This window comes from Mytilus galloprovincialis, chromosome 9 (assembly GCF_965363235.1).
Source record: "Mytilus galloprovincialis chromosome 9, xbMytGall1.hap1.1, whole genome shotgun sequence".
Taxonomy (NCBI): Eukaryota; Metazoa; Mollusca; class Bivalvia; order Mytilida; family Mytilidae; genus Mytilus; species Mytilus galloprovincialis.
In genome coordinates this window covers 50,202,273-50,214,961 of record NC_134846.1, presented here as the reverse complement: position 1 = coordinate 50,214,961, position 12,689 = coordinate 50,202,273, and positions in this window count along the sequence as shown.

The window sequence follows — 12,689 nt, the reverse complement described above, 5'->3', positions numbered from 1 at the left end:
AAAGAAATTACATTTCAAAAGTCATATGAAACGATTGTCTTGAAATTATAATGATATAGACATTATCAAAAAAAGTGTATGCATATACTACTACTTTGTAAATTAAACTAACTCCTCTTTGCATGGTGTTTTTACATTTATTACGGAGCCATAGCATATTAACTAGTGTGGATCTAGCCGGCGTTAATATTCATGAGGCTAGCCGTCAATAATATTCATGAGATCAAAACCGCGTTCGATGAAATGTTTTGGGTAGTTATTAGATTGTGACAATAAAATAACTTTTGCTGTTAATATCCAATATGGTTATGCTATTTATAGCAATATAAAGTAATTAGGAAATAGTAAGCCAATAGGTGTCTTCTGCAAGGTCCGCGTCATTTAAAATGAAAGTAAATGAAAAGTTTAATTGCATTGCCTCACACAACACAAAACAATTATGAACATTAAAATGTTGTTATTATTGAATCAATGTAAACTATAGTAATTAAAACAAGATGATTAAATATAGGGTAATTAAATGGAATTAATTGTCATATGGGCATTCCATAATCTGTTCGTTGTCTACAAATATAGTCCAATTCTAAAACTAAAATATACAATACATACGATAGTATCACACAATTAAAAAGATCAGAAAAACAAGAAACATAGTTTGTTGAAGGAATATGATAAACAGAAAAATAGAAACTGTCAATTACTATTTCAATGACATAATTCTTCAAAATTACGGAGATCAATCAGAGTCTTTAATCTCAACATTACCAGTCCATTTAATTGCCTCTAAAATGTCCCATAGCACTTATGCCCTAGACCCGTACGAGTTAGTCAGAAAAGGATAAGGGGGTACCCTGGTATATCACAAATTCGAAAATGAACTATTGCCGGCTGGCCAAACGAAGAGATTCTCCACGTGGGCAATGATACCAGAGGAAGAGGTACTTATTGCCTTTAAAATGGCCCATAGCACTTATACCCTAGACCCGTACGAGTTTGTCAGTAGAGGGTTCAAAGGGGGGATATGGTATCCCGGATACAACGAATTCGAACTGAACTATTGCCGGCTGGCCAAACTAAGAGATTCTCCACATCGGCCATTATACCAGAGGTAGAGGTTGGTATTGCCTCTAAAATGGCCCATAGCACTTATGCCCTAGACCCGTACGAGTTAGTCAGAAAAGGATAAGGGGGTACCCTGGTATATCACAAATTCGAAAATGAACTATTGCCGGCTGGCCAAACGAAGAGATTCTCCACGTGGGCAATGATACCAGAGGAAGAGGTACTTATTGCCTTTAAAATGGCCCATAGCACTTATACCCTAGACCCGTACGAGTTTGTCAGTAGAGGGTTCAAAGGGGGGATATGGTATCCCGGATACAACGAATTCGAACTGAACTATTGCCGGCTGGCCAAACTAAGAGATTCTCCACATCGGCCATTATACCAGAGGTAGAGGTTGGTATTGCCTCTAAAATGTCCCATAGCACTTATGCCCTAGACCCGTACGAGTTAGTCAGAAAAGGATAAGGGGGTACCCTGGTATATCACAAATTCGAAAATGAACTATTGCCGGCTGGCCAAACGAAGAGATTCTCCACGTGGGCAATGATACCAGAGGAAGAGGTACTTATTGCCTTTAAAATGGCCCATAGCACTTATACCCTAGACCCGTACGAGTTTGTCAGTAGAGGGTTCAAAGGGGGGATATGGTATCCCGGATACAACGAATTCGAACTGAACTATTGCCGGCTGGCCAAACTAAGAGATTCTCCACATCGGCCATTATACCAGAGGTAGAGGTTGGTATTGCCTCTAAAATGGCCCATAGCACTTATGCCCTAGACCCGTACGAGTTAGTCAGAAAAGGATAAGGGGGTACCCTGGTATATCACAAATTCGAAAATGAACTATTGCCGGCTGGCCAAACGAAGAGATTCTCCACGTGGGCAATGATACCAGAGGAAGAGGTACTTATTGCCTTTAAAATGGCCCATAGCACTTATACCCTAGACCCGTACGAGTTTGTCAGTAGAGGGTTCAAAGGGGGGATATGGTATCCCGGATACAACGAATTCGAACTGAACTATTGCCGGCTGGCCAAACTAAGAGATTCTCCACATCGGCCATTATACCAGAGGTAGAGGTTGGTATTGCCTCTAAAATGTCCCATAGCACTTATGCCCTAGACCCGTACGAGTTAGTCAGAAAAGGATAAGGGGGTACCCTGGTATATCACAAATTCGAAAATGAACTATTGCCGGCTGGCCAAACGAAGAGATTCTCCACGTGGGCAATGATACCAGAGGAAGAGGTACTTATTGCCTTTAAAATGGCCCATAGCACTTATACCCTAGACCCGTACGAGTTTGTCAGTAGAGGGTTCAAAGGGGGGATATGGTATCCCGGATACAACGAATTCGAACTGAACTATTGCCGGCTGGCCAAACTAAGAGATTCTCCACATCGGCCATTATACCAGAGGTAGAGGTTGGTATTGCCTCTAAAATGGCCCATAGCACTTATGCCCTAGACCCGTACGAGTTAGTCAGAAAAGGATAAGGGGGTACCCTGGTATATCACAAATTCGAAAATGAACTATTGCCGGCTGGCCAAACGAAGAGATTCTCCACGTGGGCAATGATACCAGAGGAAGAGGTACTTATTGCCTTTAAAATGGCCCATAGCACTTATACCCTAGACCCGTACGAGTTTGTCAGTAGAGGGTTCAAAGGGGGGATATGGTATCCCGGATACAACGAATTCGAACTGAACTATTGCCGGCTGGCCAAACTAAGAGATTCTCCACATCGGCCATTATACCAGAGGTAGAGGTTGGTATTGCCTCTAAAATGGCCCATAGCACTTATGCCCTAGACCCGTACGAGTTAGTCAGAAAAGGATAAGGGGGTACCCTGGTATATCACAAATTCGAAAATGAACTATTGCCGGCTGGCCAAACGAAGAGATTCTCCACGTGGGCAATGATACCAGAGGAAGAGGTACTTATTGCCTTTAAAATGGCCCATAGCACTTATACCCTAGACCCGTACGAGTTTGTCAGTAGAGGGTTCAAAGGGGGGATATGGTATCCCGGATACAACGAATTCGAACTGAACTATTGCCGGCTGGCCAAACTAAGAGATTCTCCACATCGGCCATTATACCAGAGGTAGAGGTTGGTATTGCCTCTAAAATGGCCCATAGCACTTATGCCCTAGACCCGTACGAGTTAGTCAGAAAAGGATAAGGGGGTACCCTGGTATATCACAAATTCGAAAATGAACTATTGCCGGCTGGCCAAACGAAGAGATTCTCCACGTGGGCAATGATACCAGAGGAAGAGGTACTTATTGCCTTTAAAATGGCCCATAGCACTTATACCCTAGACCCGTACGAGTTTGTCAGTAGAGGGTTCAAAGGGGGGATATGGTATCCCGGATACAACGAATTCGAACTGAACTATTGCCGGCTGGCCAAACTAAGAGATTCTCCACATCGGCCATTATACCAGAGGTAGAGGTTGGTATTGCCTCTAAAATGGCCCATAGCACTTATGCCCTAGACCCGTACGAGTTAGTCAGAAAAGGATAAGGGGGTACCCTGGTATATCACAAATTCGAAAATGAACTATTGCCGGCTGGCCAAACGAAGAGATTCTCCACGTGGGCAATGATACCAGAGGAAGAGGTACTTATTGCCTTTAAAATGGCCCATAGCACTTATACCCTAGACCCGTACGAGTTTGTCAGTAGAGGGTTCAAAGGGGGGATATGGTATCCCGGATACAACGAATTCGAACTGAACTATTGCCGGCTGGCCAAACTAAGAGATTCTCCACATCGGCCATTATACCAGAGGTAGAGGTTGGTATTGCCTCTAAAATGGCCCATAGCACTTATGCCCTAGACCCGTACGAGTTAGTCAGAAAAGGATAAGGGGGTACCCTGGTATATCACAAATTCGAAAATGAACTATTGCCGGCTGGCCAAACGAAGAGATTCTCCACGTGGGCAATGATACCAGAGGAAGAGGTACTTATTGCCTTTAAAATGGCCCATAGCACTTATACCCTAGACCCGTACGAGTTTGTCAGTAGAGGGTTCAAAGGGGGGATATGGTATCCCGGATACAACGAATTCGAACTGAACTATTGCCGGCTGGCCAAACTAAGAGATTCTCCACATCGGCCATTATACCAGAGGTAGAGGTTGGTATTGCCTCTAAAATGGCCCATAGCACTTATGCCCTAGACCCGTACGAGTTAGTCAGAAAAGGATAAGGGGGTACCCTGGTATATCACAAATTCGAAAATGAACTATTGCCGGCTGGCCAAACGAAGAGATTCTCCACGTGGGCAATGATACCAGAGGAAGAGGTACTTATTGCCTTTAAAATGGCCCATAGCACTTATACCCTAGACCCGTACGAGTTTGTCAGTAGAGGGTTCAAAGGGGGGATATGGTATCCCGGATACAACGAATTCGAACTGAACTATTGCCGGCTGGCCAAACTAAGAGATTCTCCACATCGGCCATTATACCAGAGGTAGAGGTTGGTATTGCCTCTAAAATGGCCCATAGCACTTATGCCCTAGACCCGTACGAGTTAGTCAGAAAAGGATAAGGGGGTACCCTGGTATATCACAAATTCGAAAATGAACTATTGCCGGCTGGCCAAACGAAGAGATTCTCCACGTGGGCAATGATACCAGAGGAAGAGGTACTTATTGCCTTTAAAATGGCCCATAGCACTTATACCCTAGACCCGTACGAGTTTGTCAGTAGAGGGTTCAAAGGGGGGATATGGTATCCCGGATACAACGAATTCGAACTGAACTATTGCCGGCTGGCCAAACTAAGAGATTCTCCACATCGGCCATTATACCAGAGGTAGAGGTTGGTATTGCCTCTAAAATGGCCCATAGCACTTATGCCCTAGACCCGTACGAGTTAGTCAGAAAAGGATAAGGGGGTACCCTGGTATATCACAAATTCGAAAATGAACTATTGCCGGCTGGCCAAACGAAGAGATTCTCCACGTGGGCAATGATACCAGAGGAAGAGGTACTTATTGCCTTTAAAATGGCCCATAGCACTTATACCCTAGACCCGTACGAGTTTGTCAGTAGAGGGTTCAAAGGGGGGATATGGTATCCCGGATACAACGAATTCGAACTGAACTATTGCCGGCTGGCCAAACTAAGAGATTCTCCACATCGGCCATTATACCAGAGGTAGAGGTTGGTATTGCCTCTAAAATGGCCCATAGCACTTATGCCCTAGACCCGTACGAGTTAGTCAGAAAAGGATAAGGGGGTACCCTGGTATATCACAAATTCGAAAATGAACTATTGCCGGCTGGCCAAACGAAGAGATTCTCCACGTGGGCAATGATACCAGAGGAAGAGGTACTTATTGCCTTTAAAATGGCCCATAGCACTTATACCCTAGACCCGTACGAGTTTGTCAGTAGAGGGTTCAAAGGGGGGATATGGTATCCCGGATACAACGAATTCGAACTGAACTATTGCCGGCTGGCCAAACTAAGAGATTCTCCACATCGGCCATTATACCAGAGGTAGAGGTTGGTATTGCCTCTAAAATGGCCCATAGCACTTATGCCCTAGACCCGTACGAGTTAGTCAGAAAAGGATAAGGGGGTACCCTGGTATATCACAAATTCGAAAATGAACTATTGCCGGCTGGCCAAACGAAGAGATTCTCCACGTGGGCAATGATACCAGAGGAAGAGGTACTTATTGCCTTTAAAATGGCCCATAGCACTTATACCCTAGACCCGTACGAGTTTGTCAGTAGAGGGTTCAAAGGGGGGATATGGTATCCCGGATACAACGAATTCGAACTGAACTATTGCCGGCTGGCCAAACTAAGAGATTCTCCACATCGGCCATTATACCAGAGGTAGAGGTTGGTATTGCCTCTAAAATGGCCCATAGCACTTATGCCCTAGACCCGTACGAGTTAGTCAGAAAAGGATAAGGGGGTACCCTGGTATATCACAAATTCGAAAATGAACTATTGCCGGCTGGCCAAACGAAGAGATTCTCCACGTGGGCAATGATACCAGAGGAAGAGGTACTTATTGCCTTTAAAATGGCCCATAGCACTTATACCCTAGACCCGTACGAGTTTGTCAGTAGAGGGTTCAAAGGGGGGATATGGTATCCCGGATACAACGAATTCGAACTGAACTATTGCCGGCTGGCCAAACTAAGAGATTCTCCACATCGGCCATTATACCAGAGGTAGAGGTTGGTATTGCCTCTAAAATGGCCCATAGCACTTATGCCCTAGACCCGTACGAGTTAGTCAGAAAAGGATAAGGGGGTACCCTGGTATATCACAAATTCGAAAATGAACTATTGCCGGCTGGCCAAACGAAGAGATTCTCCACGTGGGCAATGATACCAGAGGAAGAGGTACTTATTGCCTTTAAAATGGCCCATAGCACTTATACCCTAGACCCGTACGAGTTTGTCAGTAGAGGGTTCAAAGGGGGGATATGGTATCCCGGATACAACGAATTCGAACTGAACTATTGCCGGCTGGCCAAACTAAGAGATTCTCCACATCGGCCATTATACCAGAGGTAGAGGTTGGTATTGCCTCTAAAATGGCCCATAGCACTTATGCCCTAGACCCGTACGAGTTAGTCAGAAAAGGATAAGGGGGTACCCTGGTATATCACAAATTCGAAAATGAACTATTGCCGGCTGGCCAAACGAAGAGATTCTCCACGTGGGCAATGATACCAGAGGAAGAGGTACTTATTGCCTTTAAAATGGCCCATAGCACTTATACCCTAGACCCGTACGAGTTTGTCAGTAGAGGGTTCAAAGGGGGGATATGGTATCCCGGATACAACGAATTCGAACTGAACTATTGCCGGCTGGCCAAACTAAGAGATTCTCCACATCGGCCATTATACCAGAGGTAGAGGTTGGTATTGCCTCTAAAATGGCCCATAGCACTTATGCCCTAGACCCGTACGAGTTAGTCAGAAAAGGATAAGGGGGTACCCTGGTATATCACAAATTCGAAAATGAACTATTGCCGGCTGGCCAAACGAAGAGATTCTCCACGTGGGCAATGATACCAGAGGAAGAGGTACTTATTGCCTTTAAAATGGCCCATAGCACTTATACCCTAGACCCGTACGAGTTTGTCAGTAGAGGGTTCAAAGGGGGGATATGGTATCCCGGATACAACGAATTCGAACTGAACTATTGCCGGCTGGCCAAACTAAGAGATTCTCCACATCGGCCATTATACCAGAGGTAGAGGTTGGTATTGCCTCTAAAATGGCCCATAGCACTTATGCCCTAGACCCGTACGAGTTAGTCAGAAAAGGATAAGGGGGTACCCTGGTATATCACAAATTCGAAAATGAACTATTGCCGGCTGGCCAAACGAAGAGATTCTCCACGTGGGCAATGATACCAGAGGAAGAGGTACTTATTGCCTTTAAAATGGCCCATAGCACTTATACCCTAGACCCGTACGAGTTTGTCAGTAGAGGGTTCAAAGGGGGGATATGGTATCCCGGATACAACGAATTCGAACTGAACTATTGCCGGCTGGCCAAACTAAGAGATTCTCCACATCGGCCATTATACCAGAGGTAGAGGTTGGTATTGCCTCTAAAATGGCCCATAGCACTTATGCCCTAGACCCGTACGAGTTAGTCAGAAAAGGATAAGGGGGTACCCTGGTATATCACAAATTCGAAAATGAACTATTGCCGGCTGGCCAAACGAAGAGATTCTCCACGTGGGCAATGATACCAGAGGAAGAGGTACTTATTGCCTTTAAAATGGCCCATAGCACTTATACCCTAGACCCGTACGAGTTTGTCAGTAGAGGGTTCAAAGGGGGGATATGGTATCCCGGATACAACGAATTCGAACTGAACTATTGCCGGCTGGCCAAACTAAGAGATTCTCCACATCGGCCATTATACCAGAGGTAGAGGTTGGTATTGCCTCTAAAATGGCCCATAGCACTTATGCCCTAGACCCGTACGAGTTAGTCAGAAAAGGATAAGGGGGTACCCTGGTATATCACAAATTCGAAAATGAACTATTGCCGGCTGGCCAAACGAAGAGATTCTCCACGTGGGCAATGATACCAGAGGAAGAGGTACTTATTGCCTTTAAAATGGCCCATAGCACTTATACCCTAGACCCGTACGAGTTTGTCAGTAGAGGGTTCAAAGGGGGGATATGGTATCCCGGATACAACGAATTCGAACTGAACTATTGCCGGCTGGCCAAACTAAGAGATTCTCCACATCGGCCATTATACCAGAGGTAGAGGTTGGTATTGCCTCTAAAATGGCCCATAGCACTTATGCCCTAGACCCGTACGAGTTAGTCAGAAAAGGATAAGGGGGTACCCTGGTATATCACAAATTCGAAAATGAACTATTGCCGGCTGGCCAAACGAAGAGATTCTCCACGTGGGCAATGATACCAGAGGAAGAGGTACTTATTGCCTTTAAAATGGCCCATAGCACTTATACCCTAGACCCGTACGAGTTTGTCAGTAGAGGGTTCAAAGGGGGGATATGGTATCCCGGATACAACGAATTCGAACTGAACTATTGCCGGCTGGCCAAACTAAGAGATTCTCCACATCGGCCATTATACCAGAGGTAGAGGTTGGTATTGCCTCTAAAATGGCCCATAGCACTTATGCCCTAGACCCGTACGAGTTAGTCAGAAAAGGATAAGGGGGTACCCTGGTATATCACAAATTCGAAAATGAACTATTGCCGGCTGGCCAAACGAAGAGATTCTCCACGTGGGCAATGATACCAGAGGAAGAGGTACTTATTGCCTTTAAAATGGCTCATAGCACTTATACCCTAGACCCGTACGAGTTTGTCAGTAGAGGGTTCAAAGGGGGGATATGGTATCCCGGATACAACGAATTCGAACTGAACTATTGCCGGCTGGCCAAACTAAGAGATTCTCCACATCGGCCATTATACCAGAGGTAGAGGTTGGTATTGCCTCTAAAATGGCCCATAGCACTTATGCCCTAGACCCGTACGAGTTAGTCAGAAAAGGATAAGGGGGTACCCTGGTATATCACAAATTCGAAAATGAACTATTGCCGGCTGGCCAAACGAAGAGATTCTCCACGTGGGCAATGATACCAGAGGAAGAGGTACTTATTGCCTTTAAAATGGCCCATAGCACTTATACCCTAGACCCGTACGAGTTTGTCAGTAGAGGGTTCAAAGGGGGGATATGGTATCCCGGATACAACGAATTCGAACTGAACTATTGCCGGCTGGCCAAACTAAGAGATTCTCCACATCGGCCATTATACCAGAGGTAGAGGTTGGTATTGCCTCTAAAATGGCCCATAGCACTTATGCCCTAGACCCGTACGAGTTAGTCAGAAAAGGATAAGGGGGTACCCTGGTATATCACAAATTCGAAAATGAACTATTGCCGGCTGGCCAAACGAAGAGATTCTCCACGTGGGCAATGATACCAGAGGAAGAGGTACTTATTGCCTTTAAAATGGCCCATAGCACTTATACCCTAGACCCGTACGAGTTTGTCAGTAGAGGGTTCAAAGGGGGGATATGGTATCCCGGATACAACGAATTCGAACTGAACTATTGCCGGCTGGCCAAACTAAGAGATTCTCCACATCGGCCATTATACCAGAGGTAGAGGTTGGTATTGCCTCTAAAATGGCCCATAGCACTTATGCCCTAGACCCGTACGAGTTAGTCAGAAAAGGATAAGGGGGTACCCTGGTATATCACAAATTCGAAAATGAACTATTGCCGGCTGGCCAAACGAAGAGATTCTCCACGTGGGCAATGATACCAGAGGAAGAGGTACTTATTGCCTTTAAAATGGCCCATAGCACTTATACCCTAGACCCGTACGAGTTTGTCAGTAGAGGGTTCAAAGGGGGGATATGGTATCCCGGATACAACGAATTCGAACTGAACTATTGCCGGCTGGCCAAACTAAGAGATTCTCCACATCGGCCATTATACCAGAGGTAGAGGTTGGTATTGCCTCTAAAATGGTCCATAGCACTTATGCCCTAGACCCGTACGAGTTAGTCAGAAAAGGATAAGGGGGTACCCTGGTATATCACAAATTCGAAAATGAACTATTGCCGGCTGGCCAAACGAAGAGATTCTCCACGTGGGCAATGATACCAGAGGAAGAGGTACTTATTGCCTTTAAAATGGCCCATAGCACTTATACCCTAGACCCGTACGAGTTTGTCAGTAGAGGGTTCAAAGGGGGGATATGGTATCCCGGATACAACGAATTCGAACTGAACTATTGCCGGCTGGCCAAACTAAGAGATTCTCCACATCGGCCATTATACCAGAGGTAGAGGTTGGTATTGCCTCTAAAATGGCCCATAGCACTTATGCCCTAGACCCGTACGAGTTAGTCAGAAAAGGATAAGGGGGTACCCTGGTATATCACAAATTCGAAAATGAACTATTGCCGGCTGGCCAAACGAAGAGATTCTCCACGTGGGCAATGATACCAGAGGAAGAGGTACTTATTGCCTTTAAAATGGCCCATAGCACTTATACCCTAGACCCGTACGAGTTTGTCAGTAGAGGGTTCAAAGGGGGGATATGGTATCCCGGATACAACGAATTCGAACTGAACTATTGCCGGCTGGCCAAACTAAGAGATTCTCCACATCGGCCATTATACCAGAGGTAGAGGTTGGTATTGCCTCTAAAATGGCCCATAGCACTTATGCCCTAGACCCGTACGAGTTAGTCAGAAAAGGATAAGGGGGTACCCTGGTATATCACAAATTCGAAAATGAACTATTGCCGGCTGGCCAAACGAAGAGATTCTCCACGTGGGCAATGATACCAGAGGAAGAGGTACTTATTGCCTTTAAAATGGCCCATAGCACTTATACCCTAGACCCGTACGAGTTTGTCAGTAGAGGGTTCAAAGGGGGGATATGGTATCCCGGATACAACGAATTCGAACTGAACTATTGCCGGCTGGCCAAACTAAGAGATTCTCCACATCGGCCATTATACCAGAGGTAGAGGTTGGTATTGCCTCTAAAATGGCCCATAGCACTTATGCCCTAGACCCGTACGAGTTAGTCAGAAAAGGATAAGGGGGTACCCTGGTATATCACAAATTCGAAAATGAACTATTGCCGGCTGGCCAAACGAAGAGATTCTCCACGTGGGCAATGATACCAGAGGAAGAGGTACTTATTGCCTTTAAAATGGCCCATAGCACTTATACCCTAGACCCGTACGAGTTTGTCAGTAGAGGGTTCAAAGGGGGGATATGGTATCCCGGATACAACGAATTCGAACTGAACTATTGCCGGCTGGCCAAACTAAGAGATTCTCCACATCGGCCATTATACCAGAGGTAGAGGTTGGTATTGCCTCTAAAATGGCCCATAGCACTTATGCCCTAGACCCGTACGAGTTAGTCAGAAAAGGATAAGGGGGTACCCTGGTATATCACAAATTCGAAAATGAACTATTGCCGGCTGGCCAAACGAAGAGATTCTCCACGTGGGCAATGATACCAGAGGAAGAGGTACTTATTGCCTTTAAAATGGCCCATAGCACTTATACCCTAGACCCGTACGAGTTTGTCAGTAGAGGGTTCAAAGGGGGGATATGGTATCCCGGATACAACGAATTCGAACTGAACTATTGCCGGCTGGCCAAACTAAGAGATTCTCCACATCGGCCATTATACCAGAGGTAGAGGTTGGTATTGCCTCTAAAATGGCCCATAGCACTTATGCCCTAGACCCGTACGAGTTAGTCAGAAAAGGATAAGGGGGTACCCTGGTATATCACAAATTCGAAAATGAACTATTGCCGGCTGGCCAAACGAAGAGATTCTCCACGTGGGCAATGATACCAGAGGAAGAGGTACTTATTGCCTTTAAAATGGCCCATAGCACTTATACCCTAGACCCGTACGAGTTTGTCAGTAGAGGGTTCAAAGGGGGGATATGGTATCCCGGATACAACGAATTCGAACTGAACTATTGCCGGCTGGCCAAACTAAGAGATTCTCCACATCGGCCATTATACCAGAGGTAGAGGTTGGTATTGCCTCTAAAATGGTCCATAGCACTTATGCCCTAGACCCGTACGAGTTAGTCAGAAAAGGATAAGGGGGTACCCTGGTATATCACAAATTCGAAAATGAACTATTGCCGGCTGGCCAAACGAAGAGATTCTCCACGTGGGCAATGATACCAGAGGAAGAGGTACTTATTGCCTTTAAAATGGCCCATAGCACTTATACCCTAGACCCGTACGAGTTTGTCAGTAGAGGGTTCAAAGGGGGGATATGGTATCCCGGATACAACGAATTCGAACTGAACTATTGCCGGCTGGCCAAACTAAGAGATTCTCCACATCGGCCATTATACCAGAGGTAGAGGTTGGTATTGCCTCTAAAATGGCCCATAGCACTTATGCCCTAGACCCGTACGAGTTAGTCAGAAAAGGATAAGGGGGTACCCTGGTATATCACAAATTCGAAAATGAACTATTGCCGGCTGGCCAAACGAAGAGATTCTCCACGTGAGCAATGATACCAGAGGAAGAGGTACTTATTGCCTTTAAAATGGCCCATAGCACTTATACCCTAGACCCGTACGAGT